Here is a 17,390-nt window from a genome sequence, read left to right as displayed (position 1 = left end):
TTCTCAGTTTACAGATGGAGAAACTGAGGTCCAGGCAAGTTCACTTAATAAATTAAGCCAAGCTGAGTAAGGTTAAGCAGCAAGTTGGCAGCAATATTAAAAGTAGAATTCAGGACTCTTGACTCCCCAAGTAAGTGCTCTTTCCACTGGCTCACTGTGTTTTTTGTTACAGCGTGGGGTCATAGTTCCATCTCTGGGTTCACATTAGTGAGCTTCTTGGGACACAGCATGTAGCTGTTGAGTAATTTTTCTTAAGCACTTAGTACATGCCAAACCTCTGTCCTAGGCATTCTGTGAGGTTCAGTAGGAAATGGCAGTTTATTTAGAGAGGTAGATCTTCCTTCCTTCCATCTTTCCATGCATCCATGCTTCCATTGATTTAATACAGAGTTACCAAGCAATTTTTTTATCTGTGTATTGTACAACAAGCTAGGAGATGGGAATTAAAATGAAGTACAGGGCACTGTTCCATCCCCTGAGGAGCTCCCAGTCCTAGTGGCGGAAGCAGACTGGTAAACAGATATATGACATCATGGTAACTGCTATAACTAAGCAATTAATAGAGTCCTGGGAAAGCACAGAGGCAGAAATATTGTGTTGTTGAACACCCATGCTTATTAGGGGTATAGAAAGAGCTCTGAGGCATAGAAGGTGCCTTCCACCTGGACTTATTCATGAAGCAGGTGGCATGTGTATGTATGTGGAGTTTCTGCCTTGCATGTGGCTATTCCATATATGCCATTTTAAAGGCAGAGCCATAAATCAAATTAGAACAATAAATGCTTTTTGATTCATGTCTCTGCTGAGGACACTAACCCAGAGTAGCTTTTAGGAGTATGGCACTAGGAAATGATTGGACAGTTCAATCCATCACCATCCAAATCAGGTATAATATCCCTCCCTCACTGCATTTATCACTCTGTTGGGTTGGCTGTCATACTTGTCTGTCTCTCCTGCTTATATCCAAGCTCCTTAGGAGCAGAAACCACTTCTGTCTTCCTCTCTGCTTTATGCCTACCATTAGCACAGTACCAGCCTTGCAGCCGGCTGGTACTCTGTAAACTTTGTCAAATGAATTGGAGGTGGTTCCAAATAAGAGAAAAGACTGGGTGACTGAAAGTGGGGACAGTGGAGGAAAGATACTCTGAGAAATGGTATCACGGGCCATAGGAGGGGCCACACAGTGAAAGTAAACATGTTACGAAGGCATCAGTAGTTAGATACATGGCCCTTGTCTCTTTGAGCTGCCAGTTACCTGTGTATATTCTCACACCTCTCCCTATCACGCTGCCTCCCTTTCCTGCTGCTGAGCCTGTGCGCCATTGTGTTGGTGTTAAGTCCTATCCACCTTGGTCTTCTCTCAGCTTGTCCAACCAGTCCCCTGGAGAGAGCTGCTGAAGAGCCCGTGTAATTGTGTGGGGTGTACCCAGGCTCCTCCTGCAGCTGTCCCCTGTGCCTGGGAGACCTTCCACAGGCTAGGAGAGCAGAATGATGGCACGAATACGCCTGCGTGCTCAGTGCACCTTCCCAGGGCCTGACACATCGCAGGCGGTCAGCAACTCTTTGTGGGTGGATTTCTGGATGAATAAAGGCTGTACATTTATAGTGAACCTGGTAAGTCTCCTCAGTTCACAAATGGAAACTAATATCTAGAGGAGGCAAAGAATTTATTCAAGTTCCATCCCAATTAGGGACAGAGAAGGACTAGAGTCCATTTCTCCTGACCGTTCTTTCCTTTCTGCCATAATGTCTTGGGATTTGGGCCCAGTTTTCTTGAACTTGGTCACAGATTTCAGATCAGTGAATCCTGTATTGTGATTGGACCCAAACTGTCTTTTTATAACTGGGAAGTCTGAGGTCCAAGGAAAGGTATAGATGTGCCCAGGTTCCTATAGTGAGGCAGTGACAACACCAAAGCTTCCAGAAACATCTGTTTGTGCCCCCACATAGTCAACAAATGTGTAGTACGTGCTCAACACTGGTAGAGGTGCAGCAGTAAGCAAGACAAAGCAGGACCCTGCCCTCATGGGCTTTATGACCTGGTGAAGAGGTAAAGAATAAACAAATGAGCACTTGTAAGGACTTACATATTAATAGTGGTAAGTGATAAGAGTGAAGCTATAGAGAATGAATGGAGGAGCAGGACATTGGTTCAGGTGGTCAGGCTGAGGCTTGAATGACAGCTAAGAAGGAACAAGCCAGGTGCAAAGACGAGTGAAGAGAGCCCCAAGAGATCTGAGGTGGGGGTCGGGGACAATTAATGCCTAGGCTGTAACACAGGGCAAGTTCAGGATGCTGAAGGAGCAGATATTAAAGCCACTGGGAGGCATGTGTATCTAGAGCTGAAGGCAGCCCAAGTCATGGAATCAAGGTGAACTAGGAAGTTATCAGAGAGTTTCAAACAAGGAAGTTATAGGATCTCATGTATGTTTCCCAAAGATCACTCTGACCTCTGCATGGAAGATGAATGGCATGAGACCAAGAGTAGAATCTCTGTTATACCATCACCATGGTGTGAAGTGGTGAGGTTATTATTTTAGTTATGACCCCATATTTTGGTTAATATCATTACCCTTCATTTCCTTACTAACACCAATACCAACTGAAATACCTGAATAGCACTAATATCTTAGACCAACAGAGGGGAGGGGGGGTGTTTCTTGTCCTTTGACCCAGTAGGACTTGGAGGGGTTTATGAGTCCCAAGACATTTTCTGCAAAAATTTGAAGCTGTGCACATTTTCCCAGGGAGAGGGTCTGAAGCTGCCATCAGTTTCTTCAAGTGGTCTGTGGTCCCCAAATGATGACATACCTGCCTGAAGCAGGGGCACACGAGGTCACTTCCTGAAGCCTGTACCCAGTGCCCTAATCCAAACACTAGGAGATCTGTGCAAATGAGGATGTGGATACTGTGTTGTCATATCAGACTGGGGAACTGCACTTCCCTTTATCTCTACCCTTGTTGGAGTAAATAGATATTGGGAATTTTTTCCTTTGAGGAGAAGTTAGTTTACTCCTTAGAAATATAATCTACAACTTTGTTTATTCAAACTGGTCTCTGATTTTCTCTGAGTTTTCAAATAGGCAAGTTCACTTTTAATGTAGCCTGAGGTGGTCCGGCCATAATTACTCACTGTGGACTCTATCCATGAATCTGTGAATCCAAACATCCATCCAGTCTTCCACCTAACCATCCCGCTATTCACCCACCTTTTCCCCTCCCTCCATCCCAACCATCTATTCATTCATTCTTTCATCTCTCCACCTTTCCTTCAACCTATGTCCACCTCCATCTCTCCTTCCATCCAAGAAATCTTCTATTTACCAGGCTGTATACTAGGGCTGGGGCAAGAGTTAGAGACTCCAGTTTTTGTTCTTATGCCACTGTGAGTCCTTGGAAAAATATCTTGAGTCACCTCTATACTGAGCCCTTCACTTCTTCTAGACTACAGTTTGAAAATCCCATTTCCAAAGTTGAAAAAATTCAGGTGCTGTGCCCACAGAGTTACATAATTATAAGCATTCCACTAGTGCTCTGAGTCTTGGTCTAGACTACTGGAGGTTCCTTTATCAACACTAATATTTTAGGTCAATAGCAGCTTCTACCCTTGAGTCAGCAGGTGGTGGAAAACCCATAGAGACTATGAAATAGAGGCAGGACTCTGAGAAAGGGAAGGCTTCATAAAGGGAGCAGAAAAGGGAGCTGCCAGTCATTTAGCTCCTGGGACTGGCTGCCTACAACCCCCAGAGCCCTTGTGTGGTGATTCTGAACCTGCATGGTCCATGTGCACCCCTGGATGCATCATGTAGCACGAAGCCCTTGCGGCAGGGGGTTGTTTCAGTTTCTGAAGCATTTTCGACATGGACCTATCATATTCCCACTCGCCTTGTAAAACAAGCATTTTCATTTAATACAGTGAGGTCTTTGTATTCTCAACAACAAACACATGGTCTAAGGCTCTCGGACACAACCTGCCTTTTTCTCCATCCACCCTACCCACCCCCCCGCACCCCATTCTGTCCACCCTTACAAAGCCCAGTGTCAGCAGAATATCTGTTTACAAACAAGGGCTCCAAGAGAACAGTATCAGTAGCTCAAACAAACCTCTAAAATATGCCCCCAGTTCTGTCCTTGGAGTCCATGTGAACAGCGTGTATCGCTGGCAGCAGCTTTCGCAGAAGGCTTTCTGCCTTTCCATCTTTCCATCTGGCTTCATGTCTGGCTTCCTCTGTCTCCTTCAACTTATTCATTAAAACCATGAGGAGCCTGGGCTGGAGAGGGAGTCGGATGCTGGCCTGGGCCTCATGGATATCTGGAAAACAGAGCCCAGACAGGGAGTTGCTTGCAGACACAAGACAGACTTAAGTGTATCCAGTCTGTAGTGTCATCTGAAGCAGAAGCTGATTGAAGAAGGATTATTAATTGGGTGGGTATAATAGTCACATGATGATCGTGCAGCTCTCGGTCATTTTTCTAGGATTGTCAATGACTGAAAGAGCTCTTCTGCCTCTCTTAAACTTGAGTCTACTATAGCTCCCTACATACACAGTAACGATAACAGCTAACATATTTAGCATGTAATGTGTGCCAGGCACTGTTCTGAGTCCTTTGCATGATTTAGTTCTTTAATCCTCACAATGACTCTCTGAAATAGGTACAGTTATAGTCACAGGCTCCCAGTTAGAGAACTGTGAGGTACAGGAAGGTTAAGGGACTTGCCCAAGGTCACATAGGAAGTAAACAGTGGAATCAGTCCCCTGAGTCCATGTTCTCACCACCACTCTATAAACCTCTGTAGTTCAGGTATGACTTCCTTAGCCTCATATTTGGCTTGCTCCCCAAACATTGTTTCCTACCAGAAGTTTGCCTAGTTCCTTATATCAGGCTTTCTCAACCTCAGCATTGATGACATTTTGGAATGCAGAATTCTTTGTCATAGGAGGTTGTCCTGTGCCATGTAGGGTGTATAGCAGCACCCCTGCTTCTCCGCACTGAATCCTGAAGATCCCCTCCCCCCTAGTTGTGGATGATCAAACATGTCTGGAGAAATACCATTAAATGTCCCCTGGGGTGTGGAATCTCCACTACTTTAGAACCATTGACATGAATTCTTTTGACTAAACAGAATGTGTTCCCAGAACACGTACTCCCACCTCCATGCTTTTTCACATTGGGTTTCCCCTTGACCTTCCAGTGTCCTTGGCCTTCTCCCCATCAGTCTTCTCTATTCCAGAGTCTTTCAGTTCCTCAGCATCTTTTACAGCCAGAGGGGAAATACTACCCTGTCTTGGTTACTGATCTGCTTGTTTTTATGTTTTTTGTTTAAAAAAAAAAGGATCACTACTTCCAAACTTTCCATTTAAAATCCCCTAAAGATTCCACAGGGTCTTGAGTCAAAAGCTCAATTCATTCCATGCATCCAACAGTTGTGTTTTGGATCCACCACGTGTCAGGTCCCAGGCTAAGCACTCAGAGAAGGAAGTCAAAGATACAGTACCTGCAATTCACGAATTTATGTGATAGGTTATCAGAGCTGGCAGGAAACTTATAGAGATCAACCCCTCACCTTCTCCCAGTTCAGTAGATGGGGAAACCAAGTTCCAGACAGTAGATGAGATTTGATCAAGGTCAACTAGAGACTAAGCTCAAGGTCAAACTACACCATGCTCCACCTAGTGCAACAAAATTAAAATTCTGAAGTCCCACTGAGTATGTAAATACCACATTTAAAAGAGCTCCTTTGACTTGGGTCATAATTCACCATCTTCTAGAGGATATTAAAACAATAGAAAGTAAAGTCTGTCAGACATCTCTCTTCAAAATTATGCTTACATTCCATGCTTTCCATTCTGAGTCTTATGGCTGAATGACCCCAGATTGCCTGTGAGCACTAAGCAGCGAGTCCTGAGACATGAGTCCTGGTTTTTTCAGCCCTCGGACCCTATTGATAACAATACCCTGAAATTCCTAGCTAATGATCCCTATCTCCCATGTACTCTCTTCCTCAAAAACCACCAAAGATTCCCTGTTGTGTTTGGAATAAACTTCAGATCTGTTGGCTTGTCATTCCCAGCCTTTTGTAGTCTAGCCTCAGACAGCCCTTGGCTATTTCATGTCCATTATTCTGTGCACCCTCAATTCCATCAAAATTAGGTATCTTCCTCATCTGCAGAGTCACCTTCTGGTGGCTTCACAGGTCTCAGCCTTTGCTCATGTTAACCCTTCTGCTAGAAGGACTTTACGCAGCCGCCCTGCATGAAATCCCCGTTCCTCACATAAGGCTCAGTTCTGTGTCACAAGTCCGGTAGAACTTCCCTGAGCCTTCCTTTCTAAATCAAGTGTTTCTTCCGCTGAGCTCTGTTTGCTTGTACCTCTACTACAACTTACTTTATTATGTTTTATTTACTAATAATTAAAAACTGTCCCTCATTCTCACATAATCAGTTTTCTCTTGGCTGGGCTGCATAAGTTAGAACTTAAGAACATGAACTTTCTGGTCTGATTGCTTAGGTTCGAATCCCACTTCTATCACTTGCCAGCAAGTCACTCAGGTGTGGGCAAGTTATTTGGCCTTCTCTGAGTCTCAGTTTCCTCATCTATAAAATAGAGATAATTATTATCGTGAAGGTTACCTGAGTGAATCCATGCAGAAATGGAATCCACTTAGCACGGTGCCTGGCACATGGTGAACTCTTGGCAGGCATCGGCTGTCATTGCTCTCCTAGAGGAAAGTAATTCTGGAGGGCCCCAGCCCTGTGACAGAGGGAGTCTGCCTGTCTGGCCTCGTCCCCGCCTTATCTCCCTTTGCCATCTCTCTCTCTCTGAAAGGCTCATCCCTGGTTGTGTGGGCTAGGATGAAGCGATGGCAGCCTCACCCGAGAGAGGAGCTTTTGTTTCCAGAGCTCAGCCCACACTGTCTGGAGTGTGTTTTTACATAACTTGCTGTGGGCCTCTGTCAGTTATGAAATTTATATCACTTGGCTCACCCATGTCGGAAACTTCCCTGTCCCTCTCAGCTCTTGGGATGGGCTGCAGGCGCTCAGTGCCCACTCCTGCTGCTGTTCTGTAGATGAGGATCCGAGGTCCAGACAGGGACCCAAGGCTAGCTCATCCATTAGGTACAACCAGCCCAGTGCCTAAGTCCCTGGTACTTTTAAGGTCCCATAAGAATGGCTTAATTTCTTTTAAGATCAGAAGAAAAAAGTTAATATAATAATACACATGTAATAATGAATTCAGCCTCTTAATTATATACATCTTTATAACAGTGCAACCATAAATAGAATTATATGTATTTATGGAGGAAGGGGAATGGGCCCTAGGCCCAAGGAAGTCATGGTGGGACCATGGCAGAAAGGGAATTTGCCCCCTATCAATAGTATGTTAGTGGTGAATTAGGGCAAAATATCCATGTCTTATCATTCCCAATGTAGAAGTCTTTTCCCTAATTTTGCAAGAAAACCCCTAAAGGTTATTTCACTGTAGTTTTCTCTTTTCACAAATGAGAAGAAGGGACCAGAGAGAGGGTGTGACTTAACCTCAGGCCACACAGCTCAGTTGTACATTCCTGACTCCTGGTTTTTCTCTTTAATGTTTAAACAACCAAACCTAATGACCACAGATGCCAACCTCCCATTATATAGATGGAGAAGTTGAGGGCCAGGAAGTAGAAGGAGCTTACCCAGGGTCCCACAGATGCCCACTCCTGCCTCCAAGCTAGGAGACTCTTGTTCCAGTACTGCAAAGATGGTTTGAAACCTCAAAATCTACTCAAATCAGATTCCCTCACAAGCTTTGGGTGTATATTCTTTTCTTCTTCTCTTCCTTCCATCCATTTTCTCTCTGTCTTTCTTCCTTTCATCCATTCAGTAAATGTTCTGGGCACCCCATGGAAGGTTCTAGATGCAAATTCTAGATGGTGAGCAGGCATGTACCCTTTATCCTCTTAGAGTCTCACTTTTACCATGTGTGCAAACAGCTCATAATTTCTATTTTGCCTTCATTAGAGAGTTCTGGGAGAAGCAAAAGAAATAATGAAGATGCTTTGTACACCTTAAAACTTCAAGAAACTTAAGAATTCTTCCTATATTTACTTAACCAATAGAAATATATAATCAATGTGGGGGAGATTGAAAAAAATGACTATAAGGGGAAGTAAATATTTAACCAATTTTAAAATACTTTTTGCTCATATTTACCTGTAGAAACATAAGGCATTGGTTAAACACCTGGCTCTGGAGTCAGAGAGCTGGGTTCTAATCCTCCTTCTGACACTGTAAGTCAAATGACCTTTGCCAAGTCAATGCAACTCTCTGAGTCACACTTTCCTTATCTGCAAAATGGTACCAAGGGAGCTTATCACATAGAATAATTGTCCTAATTCAATGAGATGATGCATGCAGAGTTCTTGGCCTTGTACGTGGTACATCATAAATGGTGGCATCTATTTATTTCTCCTTAGTTTCATGTGGCTTTGAGTGACATTAGACCAATAAGAGTAATGATCCTAGGGTAATGTAAGGAGGCAGGTATGGTAATAATAGGCCTGCCTGCTTGCATAGTACCAATTCCTATTGTATCTACGCTGCATCAACAGAAGGGCTGGCATTAGCATTAGGAAATAACAGGTCTCTTGCAAGAGGATGTAGGCTGTGTCTGGTCATGTTTCATACCCTGCATGTGCCGCCAGGGCCTGATGCAGCAGATGCCCCAGGAATATATGTTGAATGGATCAGTGAATGGATAAACAGATAAATCAGGCAGGACTTGGGGATCTTAGTTTGGGGGATAGGAGAACCAAGGCTAATACAATCATAAACCTCAGACATCTCCAGGGCTGTCTGGGGTGAAGGGCACCAAATAATTCCATGGGTTCCTGAGACTAGGCCCTGGATCACTGGGTGCAAAGGAAAAGGAAATGATCGGGTTCACTGTAGGGAGAGCACTGAGAAATGCCCAAAAGTTCCAGGACCTTCTTTAGCTGCCAAGGAGTTCTCTGATTCTGGAAATATGAACAGTCACTTGTTGAGATGTGTAGGTGATTCAAGCAGGAGGCTGGGTGTTAAGCAGGATGATTGATGCCCTTTAAGGCATCCTCCAGCTCTCACTATGTTCGATTCCAAGAATGATGGAGGGTAAGGGCTTGGGGCTGCCGTGAAGAACATGGATGGCGGGATGCACTGTCCCTTGGCAGTTTTCTGAGAAGTGGTGTCATTGTCTTTGGGGTTCGGTGACTGAGCAGGGAGGGCCTGTAGGATCTCAGAATGACCAGAGGTGGACCCTCTTCTCCAGGCAGCTTCAACAGCAGCACCACTCCACCTTCCGGAGTTTGGTTTGTGCTGTGGCAGCATTTAGGGGTGAACAAAAGGAAAATTCGAGAATTCTCTCCCTCTTCCTCTTCCTCCTTCCCTCTTTCTCTTCCTTCTCCTCTGCTCTTTGTTTTCTTCCTGTCGTCCTCTGAGCTGCTTTTTTTATAAGTTCATACGCACCGATTTCATTGACAGTGTGTGAAAAAGAGATCAAGGATCGTGTCTAGTTCAGAGAATACTGTCAGAAAAGATACAGTTTAACAGCGAAGAAGGAAAAAAACAAATGTTCCCAATTCCAAAGAAAAGGAACAAACATTTATTAATATCATTAAAAAGTGTAATTAACACTTATCTCGTGCAATGCAAATGAGGGCTTCCGTTCTCTCACTAAATGCTCAAAATGGCACAATGCCTTAAGTACTGCTATTATCAGTTTACAGTTGAGGAAACTAACAGGGAGGTGAAGGGATTTTGCCCAAGGCTACATAGCTAACAAGCGGCGGAGCTGGGATTCTGACAGATCAGACTCCACGGTGCACATGCAAGCGTGCTATGTTGCCCATGGCCACACGCCAAATTTTGGTATATTCATTATCTCATTAGCTCCTCCTACAAGTGGCAACAGTAAACAGTGTCATCCCCATGTTACAGGTGAGAAGACTAATACTAGAAGAGGTGCCCTGGCTTTACAAAGTCACATAGTTAGTGAATGATAGAGCCGGAATGAGTGCACATTTATTGCTCTGTAAAACCCTGGCCTTTCTGTGTCCACACAGCCTGCTTACCTATGAGCAAAGCAGGCAGGCTGGAGAGTCAAGAGCCAAAGGGAGACACAGGTGCATCGTGGGCCCTCAAGAGCATTTGGCCATCCTGAACACACCATGTAAGTCAGTATTAATAAGGCTTATGGGTTTTAGGAACGCTTAGGCATGCTCTTGTCAATGTTGCCCTCCATCTGGATAGTCTTAAATAGTGTACAAGGAAATATGCACACATTTACCTCCTTTCTCTCTCAGAAGAGATCTGTGAGGTATACAAGATAAGACTTCTTAATCCCTGGAGTGCTTGTGGGAAAAGTGAGTCTCGGAGAGTTGAATTAATTCATCCAAGGTCACACACCTGGTAAAAAAAAGGCAAGCCAACCCATGTGGTCAGAAGGCCTTCAGATAATGGATCCCAGCAGGGAACACAGGCAGAGGGCACACCCAGATGCCACCTTCGAGGTTCCTCCCACCGTTCCATGCAGTCCTGCAAGGGGAAATCTGGCCCCACACATTCACTTGCATGGCCAACACACAGGAGGTGCCTGAGCTGACCTTGCCCTTGTGGGGTCCTCCAGGGGTTGCTCTCAGGGCTCCTGCTTCTCCTGCACCAGGGCACAGGGATAACTACAACCAGTACAGTCTGGGATACCCCTACTGCCAGGTTGGTTTATTTCAAGCCTCCTCCTCCCACTGAGCCCAAGAACAATCCTTTAGGCCCAGGTGGGCCAGGAGGGATGAGGGTGCTGAGGAGCAGCCCTTCTAGTAGCCCTGAGTGACGCTCCAGCCCTCTGAGAATGCCTGATGCTGCTGAGTCCTCCAGGGTCAGTTTGGAGGTCCTCCCCCTGACTGAACCGAGTATGGGGACCATGGGTATACTTAACCCAAATCTGTCTGTTTTAATAACTCTTCTCCAGACAGATAAAAGCTTTCCATAGGATTGCTCTCTCAAGCATTCCTCTGTGGCTTTGATACCAGCCATTAAATCATGGAAGGAAAAACAAAACAAAACAAAACAAAAAAGGGACCAGCTCCAACCTTTAGCTTTTAATTTTTTTATCCTCCTGAAAGAAACCAGATTGTTGACCTAAATTCCCCTTTTCATCCCTGCATCCTCTCACCTCCGCTTGTATTTCTCAGGCACACGTCCCACAGCTAGTGGATATCCTTAAACTGGAGGGCCCGAAACTGCCTTCCTGTCCCTCAACCCTCTCCCCCCACGACCTTGCTTCTCCCACAGTGGAAACCAGGGCTGGATGTCTGGAGGACCTGGGATCTCAAAGTCGGATGTAGGCTGAGTCAGAAGGGGCCTTTATGGCCATCTGGTGTCACCCTCCTCTCTCAAAGAGCAGGGTTTGAGGAAGCCCAGAGAGAAGGGCTTGCTCTCCCAGTGGCCTACAGCAGAGTGGTGGCAGAGCTGGGCCCCAAGAGCCTTGCCCATGGGCCAAGAGTTATTCCTGTTAAAGGAAAGCCTCCCAAAGAGAGCTCTGGCTTCCAAGTCAGTCCCTTTGTGATTCCATCGCTCTGCAGCTGGGATCCTGGGGAGACATGACTTAGGTTCTCTAGCAGCTCAGTTTCCCTACCCGTCAAAGGCCTATCAGGTGAGTCAGTTTCCCTGGGTCATTAGGAACACTAAATGGGATGTCTGTGCTTAGCAGAGAGACCACTACATAGAGGCTTTCAACAGTGTTCTTTATCATCTTCATTATTTATTTGAAAATGCTACTTAGTCACAGGCAGAAGTGACCCTAGTAGAGTTTTCTCTTCCCTCACATCCACTTTCCCAATGAGAGAAAAACAAATAATAATACATATTCGATATAAATTGTCATCCTTTGCTATTGTTCTCCCTAGATAGTGATGAAAGCCAAATGTTATCAGAGATAATTTTGTGTGGAGTTAAATAAACCGTCCCAAGAAAACATCCGAGGGAAAGAAAAACACAGGAGAGAGGCATAGCTGAGGTCCTGCTCGTCTTGGGAGAACTGACCTTGAAATCAGGAATCTTAATTCCAGTCCTTCTTACTACTTAGTGCTGTGTGACCTTCAAGCAGGTAACTTCACCTCTCTGAGTCTGTTTTCTCATCTGTAAATAATGCCTACTATACAAAGTTGCTGTGAGGGTGAGACACCTTGGCATGGAATCAGCTACCCACTTCCTTAGCAGACAGAAGGCTTTCCAAGCTGCACATTCAAGCTGACACAGAAGCATCCCTCCCCTGTGAGGACCATTTCCTGGGCATGGTGACCATACCCCCCTCTTTGTATCCTCCTAATTCCCCTTGCTGTGTGCACAACAAGAACTGAGTAAACTGAGGCTGTGTGTTATAAGAGAAGGATTCTGCACTGCACCTGAGGCAATGAAGATGGGATAGATTTTTGAGAAGTTTTGCTGGAAGAGCTTAGAAAACTGTTGAACAATGGTGTTATAGATTGCTAGGGTTACCATAATAAAGGAGCCCTGACTAGATAGCTTAAACAGCAGAAGCGTATTTTTCTTAATGTTGTAGAGGTTAGGCATCTGAGATCATAGTGTCTGCAGGGTCAGGGTCTGCTCAGGCTCTTGCCTTGGCTTCTAGCGGCCACCTCGCCCTGTGTCTTCACATGCTTTTCCCTGTGCGTGTCTGTATATTCTAATTTTCTCTTTCCATAAAGACACCGATCCTATTGGATTAGGCCCACATGAAGGACCCCTATTTTAGCTTGATTACCTCTGTAAAGACCCTGCCTCACATTCTGAGGTGCTAGGGGTTATGACTTCAACATAAGAATTTTGAAGGGACACAGTTCAGGAAAGAAGATGGGAGGCAGCCGAGTGTGCATGCTGAAAAAAATACCCAGCACATCTTAGTATAGACCCTGGAAGTCGGAACGAACCTGGGTTAGAAACCAGTCCGGTGAGGAGGCTGCTGGGAAGTCCTGAGGCTGAAGGACAAGCCCAGGAAGCAAATCCCAGTGAAGGGGGATGAGCCAAGTGCCATGGACTGAGCACGAGTATAAAGAGCCATCGATTTTCATCAATTTTTTAGGCGCAGGCAGAAGAATGACACGGAAAGCAGTCTCCTGGTTCGCAGTTTATTTCCACTTGTTTGTGTTCGTGCTACAGGATTTAGAGGAATATTTTTGGAGGGGGCCGTGCCTTCCAACAACCCATGCCTGGCACTTTGCGCTGACAGCAGTGATGTGATAGGAACCTGGGCTGGGAATTCTAGAGGCCTGGATTCCAGACTGTGTTGCCTTAAATAAACCTCCTCTGCTCCCTGAGCCTCAGTTTCCCCCTGAAGATGGGCAGTGCTGATAGTTTGGTAGTGAAGATTAAGTGAGAATGAATGGAGACACATGGTACTTAGCAAGTTCTAAACAAAGAGTAATGCGCTCTTAGAAAGAGCACAGCCAGAGAGAAATCTCTCCCCTCCCCTTCCTTCCTTTTTGACTTTTAATGGCAAACCCTTTGGAGCATATATGCAAAGTCCCAGGCTCTGTGTTGGATGCCGGGCATTTTGAAATGAACCAAACAGACACACGTATGGGAAACACAGACACTGGATGAAAAATTACAGAAGTAATAAGTTTTTGGACAGGAAGTTGTGTGATGAACATGTGCAGGGGAGCCTTACCTGTGCTGGGAGTGAACAAAGCAGTCAGACAGAGCTGCCCTGTGGCAGTGCCATTAAAGTGATCCCTAGAGGGCAATCCCAAAGCCCAGAAGATTCTCCTAGTACAGCCCTCTGCCTTTGGGCTTGCAAGCCTCCTCATCTATGCTCTTCATCTCCGGGGTGAGGTTCAGCGGGGGAAGAGAGGTAAAAGAGACAATGAAAATAAATACACATCAAGCTTCTAGGGGGGATTTGAAGCCCTTCTCCTAGCAAGCGCAGTGGCAGGGAGATAAGGGCACATTAGCAAGGCCAGTTGACCTGGGTTCAAGTAACCAGTGCTACCCATGAGGACCAGGGACTGGACCTCTGCGTCTGTGCAGCATGCCCTGGACGCTTCATGGGCTCTCGCGCATGCTCACTGTTCACTGTCTGCTCCCAGTGCAGATAGCCTTGAGGCAGCTTATGCTAATTAGATGTAGATTGTGTGCAGGACTGCCTATGGCCTTCATCTTGCCACCTGGGGATGTGTCCCCTGGGATCAACCTCCACAACCACACAGATGGCGCCGACTTCAGACTGACTCTCACCCTTCTTTCACTGTGTCTCTTTTTTCCTGGAGAACTGTGAGGAGGGACACAGTAAAAGTGGGGGGGTGCGCTCCAGAAAACACCGTTGCATGTCCTGTATGGAGGCACACAGAGGAGAGGGGACCTCTGCGTGCAAGAATGAGGAATGACATGAGGCATCCGATTCCAATCAACACGCAATTCTGAGCACCTCCTACTTACAAGGAATCATTCTAACAGTGAACAAAGGAGCTCTTAAATTGTAGCAGGGAAATCATTTAATCCGAACCCCTCCTTTTTCGTAGAAGGGAAATGAGGCCCGGAAGCCTCAGGGGTGTTGTGACTTACCCCAGGCAAGGTCATCCCACAAGCTGAGCCCCAATCTCTGGGTCCAGAGCCCTGGTTCTGGGCTGGTGAGACAGCAGTGACTCCCTTCCACCCCTTGAAACATGACCACTGTTGATTAAATTGTTTTCATACTGAAATCTCCCTCACTACTGTACACCCCAACCCCCTGCATCCCTGGGGAAGTTCCGTGATTTCCTTCCCCACTACACTCTAGGTAAATGTTTCCTGAACTTATAAAGCCACTGCTTCAAGGTTCTCATTTCCCTAAACGTGTTTCCCCTCCGTTCTACTGAAAATCCCTCTGCTCTTCCTCTCTGCATCCTGGGACTAAGCCACCTCTCAGCCCTCTGCTCTGTGTCACAGACTCTGGCCTTTCTCACCGCTTCTCTTTTCTCTCGTCAACTGCAGACAGAGGTGGCTTGAGCCTGGGTCCCAAGGCCCGGGAAGGTTCTGAACTGAGGGCACCCTACAGATGGGTAAACATTTTACCTTGCTAACCCAGCCAGTCGCCCTCCAAAAGCAACAGGAAAACCAGGGACTGAGAGCCCCTGGCAAAATAAAAACCTGCAGAGAAAGAGAGAGGAAGAGAGAAGGAAAAAAGATCCTGTTTCAGATATTAATTTTCTCATTAGAAGAATTTTCTTTTTGGTTGGGGAGGAGGTTAGCTAGGGGAAGAAGAGAAGGTGAGCTGAGAGGTGGGGTGGGGTTCCAGGAGCAGCGACTCCAGGGACCTTTGCTGGCACTGATGCCCCTCACAAACAGAAACAGAGAGCTCCAGGGCATCTCATTCTGAATCTAGAGTCAGAGTTTTGACTTTGGGGGGGTCAGTAAGGAAGGTAGCTTTTGACATACAGTCTCTTAATATCAAGGGGTTTATGATTTCTAAGTTGGGTTTGCCATTGAATTTGAGAAGGAGTTGAGGTTTCTTGAGTCTCCATCCTACCAGCTCTTGATACATTGACTAAGGTGCCTTCAAGTTAGCTTCACACTCTGGACTTCTGTATTTTGTTTCCAGTCATTTCCTACTTTGCATCCTTGACCTTGCTCCCAGACCCTCCAGCATCTTAGAAATGAACTCCCATTTGGAAAGCCAAGGATGGTACACCTGCTGTGTCTTCTAAGTACATATTCAAAGAGAGGTACAGACAAGAGAATTCAGATCCACAGAGAGGTAGTGATTGCTGTCATCAAAATTACCCCAGAGATCCTGCTCTTTCTAGCCTACCAAGAACACACACTATCTTCTGATTCTCTCTGTGCTTAGCCCCTGAGACGTAAGTTAGTGCCTTTGATTCCCTTTCCTTTTCTCTTCTCCCTCTCTGTTTAGAATCATTCTTGTGCTTGTTCATGAGACACTTCTGAGTGCCTGCTATAGACAAGGCTTGGGGCAAGGTGCTGGACAGGGTGCAGATGACCCAGACAGGGTCACAGTTCTCAAGAAATACCCAATCTGGGAGGACTCCAAAACCAGAAAGCAAAAGTTTCGTTTCCTAAAAGTGAAATGAATTCAGAGGAGAGGATGATTATTTTCGGCAAGCCTATCAGTGTGAGTTCCTTGGAAGCGATGGTTTCCGTTTTGGCCACTGGGAGACCTGGAAACACAAGTTGGCCTAAGCCAACTTGGACCAAGCAGGGGAGGGGAACCTCATTCAATCATTTCCTTTACCAGATAGGGAACCAAAACCCAGAGAAAGCTGCCTGCCTCTGAGAGTAGGTTGACGTTGTGAGGAGCTCTGGCTGTGACCTGAGAGGCTGTTGCACAGGGAGTGGGAGGAGAGGTGTGGGCAGACTTAGATGCCCCGCCAAACTTGCCGTCCACCTCAGTTACTAACAGAGAGAGTCACACAAATTCTAAGGCCCCAGTGCCCACAAAGGAGTAAAGGTGGTGCAAGCCTCCTCTGTTGATTTGCTGGAAGCTCTCCATGCTCATTTGATGAGTACTAATGGCAGATTCACACTCAAAGTTATGGTGACCGCAGCAATTCTCCAGCTGAGAGTAGGGACTGTCCTTCTAAATGAGCATCTTTTATTCATTCTCGCATCCCTCTCTTTCTCCTCCCACCTGGCCTCATACATCTTCCCACACTTAAAATACACTCTTAATTAGAAAGTCCTCTTCCCCATCCAACAGCCTGTCTGTGCCAAGGACACTGGGTATATTCCAGAAAGGCTAGGGAGTGGGGGTTGGGGAGTATAAAGATAATTAGATCCAGAGGTAATCTGCTAAGTGACTTCCTGGGGTTCCCAGAGTAAGGCTAGAGATGCCTGGTTTGGAACGTTCTCAAGCACCCAACTAAACCTTGTGACACTGCCAGGCAGGTGCTGTGATCCAGATCTCTGGTGGCATTGAGGCAGAAGAGGGAGGTACTGTAGAGTCAGTGTACAGGAATGGTGGATTCCATAGCCTGATGGATGTAGGATCCACTTACCAACCAGTTTAAACTCATCCATCTCATCTTTAATTTCCTTTCCTCCTCTGCTAACTTACTATCACCACCTTGAGGGTGTTCATGGATTAAATGCATACATACCCAGACCTTAGCACAGTGCCTAACCTGCCATAGAGGCTTGGAAGATATCACTTAATGAAGGAGTCTCCAACATCTTTTTATGTTAAGAGGATGCTTTTCATTTTTCCTTCTTAAATATGAGCAGTAGTGTGAGAGAAAGCAAGGTGAATTGGGTCTCTATATGCTTGTCTGTGATCCTGTGTGACCTGACAAATGCTGGGTTTCAACTCTCTCACCCTTCAAGTGAAGGAGTGGGAAATGGGGATCTTTAGACACCTTTCCAGCTCAGATATTAGGCATA

At 45.9% G+C, this 17,390-nt stretch overlaps 1 protein-coding gene across 1 annotated transcript in view; it reads left to right on the top strand.

The window, feature by feature from the left end:
* Positions 1 to 17,390, top strand: part of PAPPA (pappalysin 1) — a 229,524-nt gene that overhangs the window by 13,243 nt on the left and 198,891 nt on the right. The window lies entirely within an intron of this gene.

This window comes from Manis javanica, chromosome 2 (assembly GCF_040802235.1).
Source record: "Manis javanica isolate MJ-LG chromosome 2, MJ_LKY, whole genome shotgun sequence".
NCBI lineage: Eukaryota > Metazoa > Chordata > Mammalia > Pholidota > Manidae > Manis > Manis javanica.
This window is presented reverse-complemented; position numbering and strand designations above follow the sequence as displayed.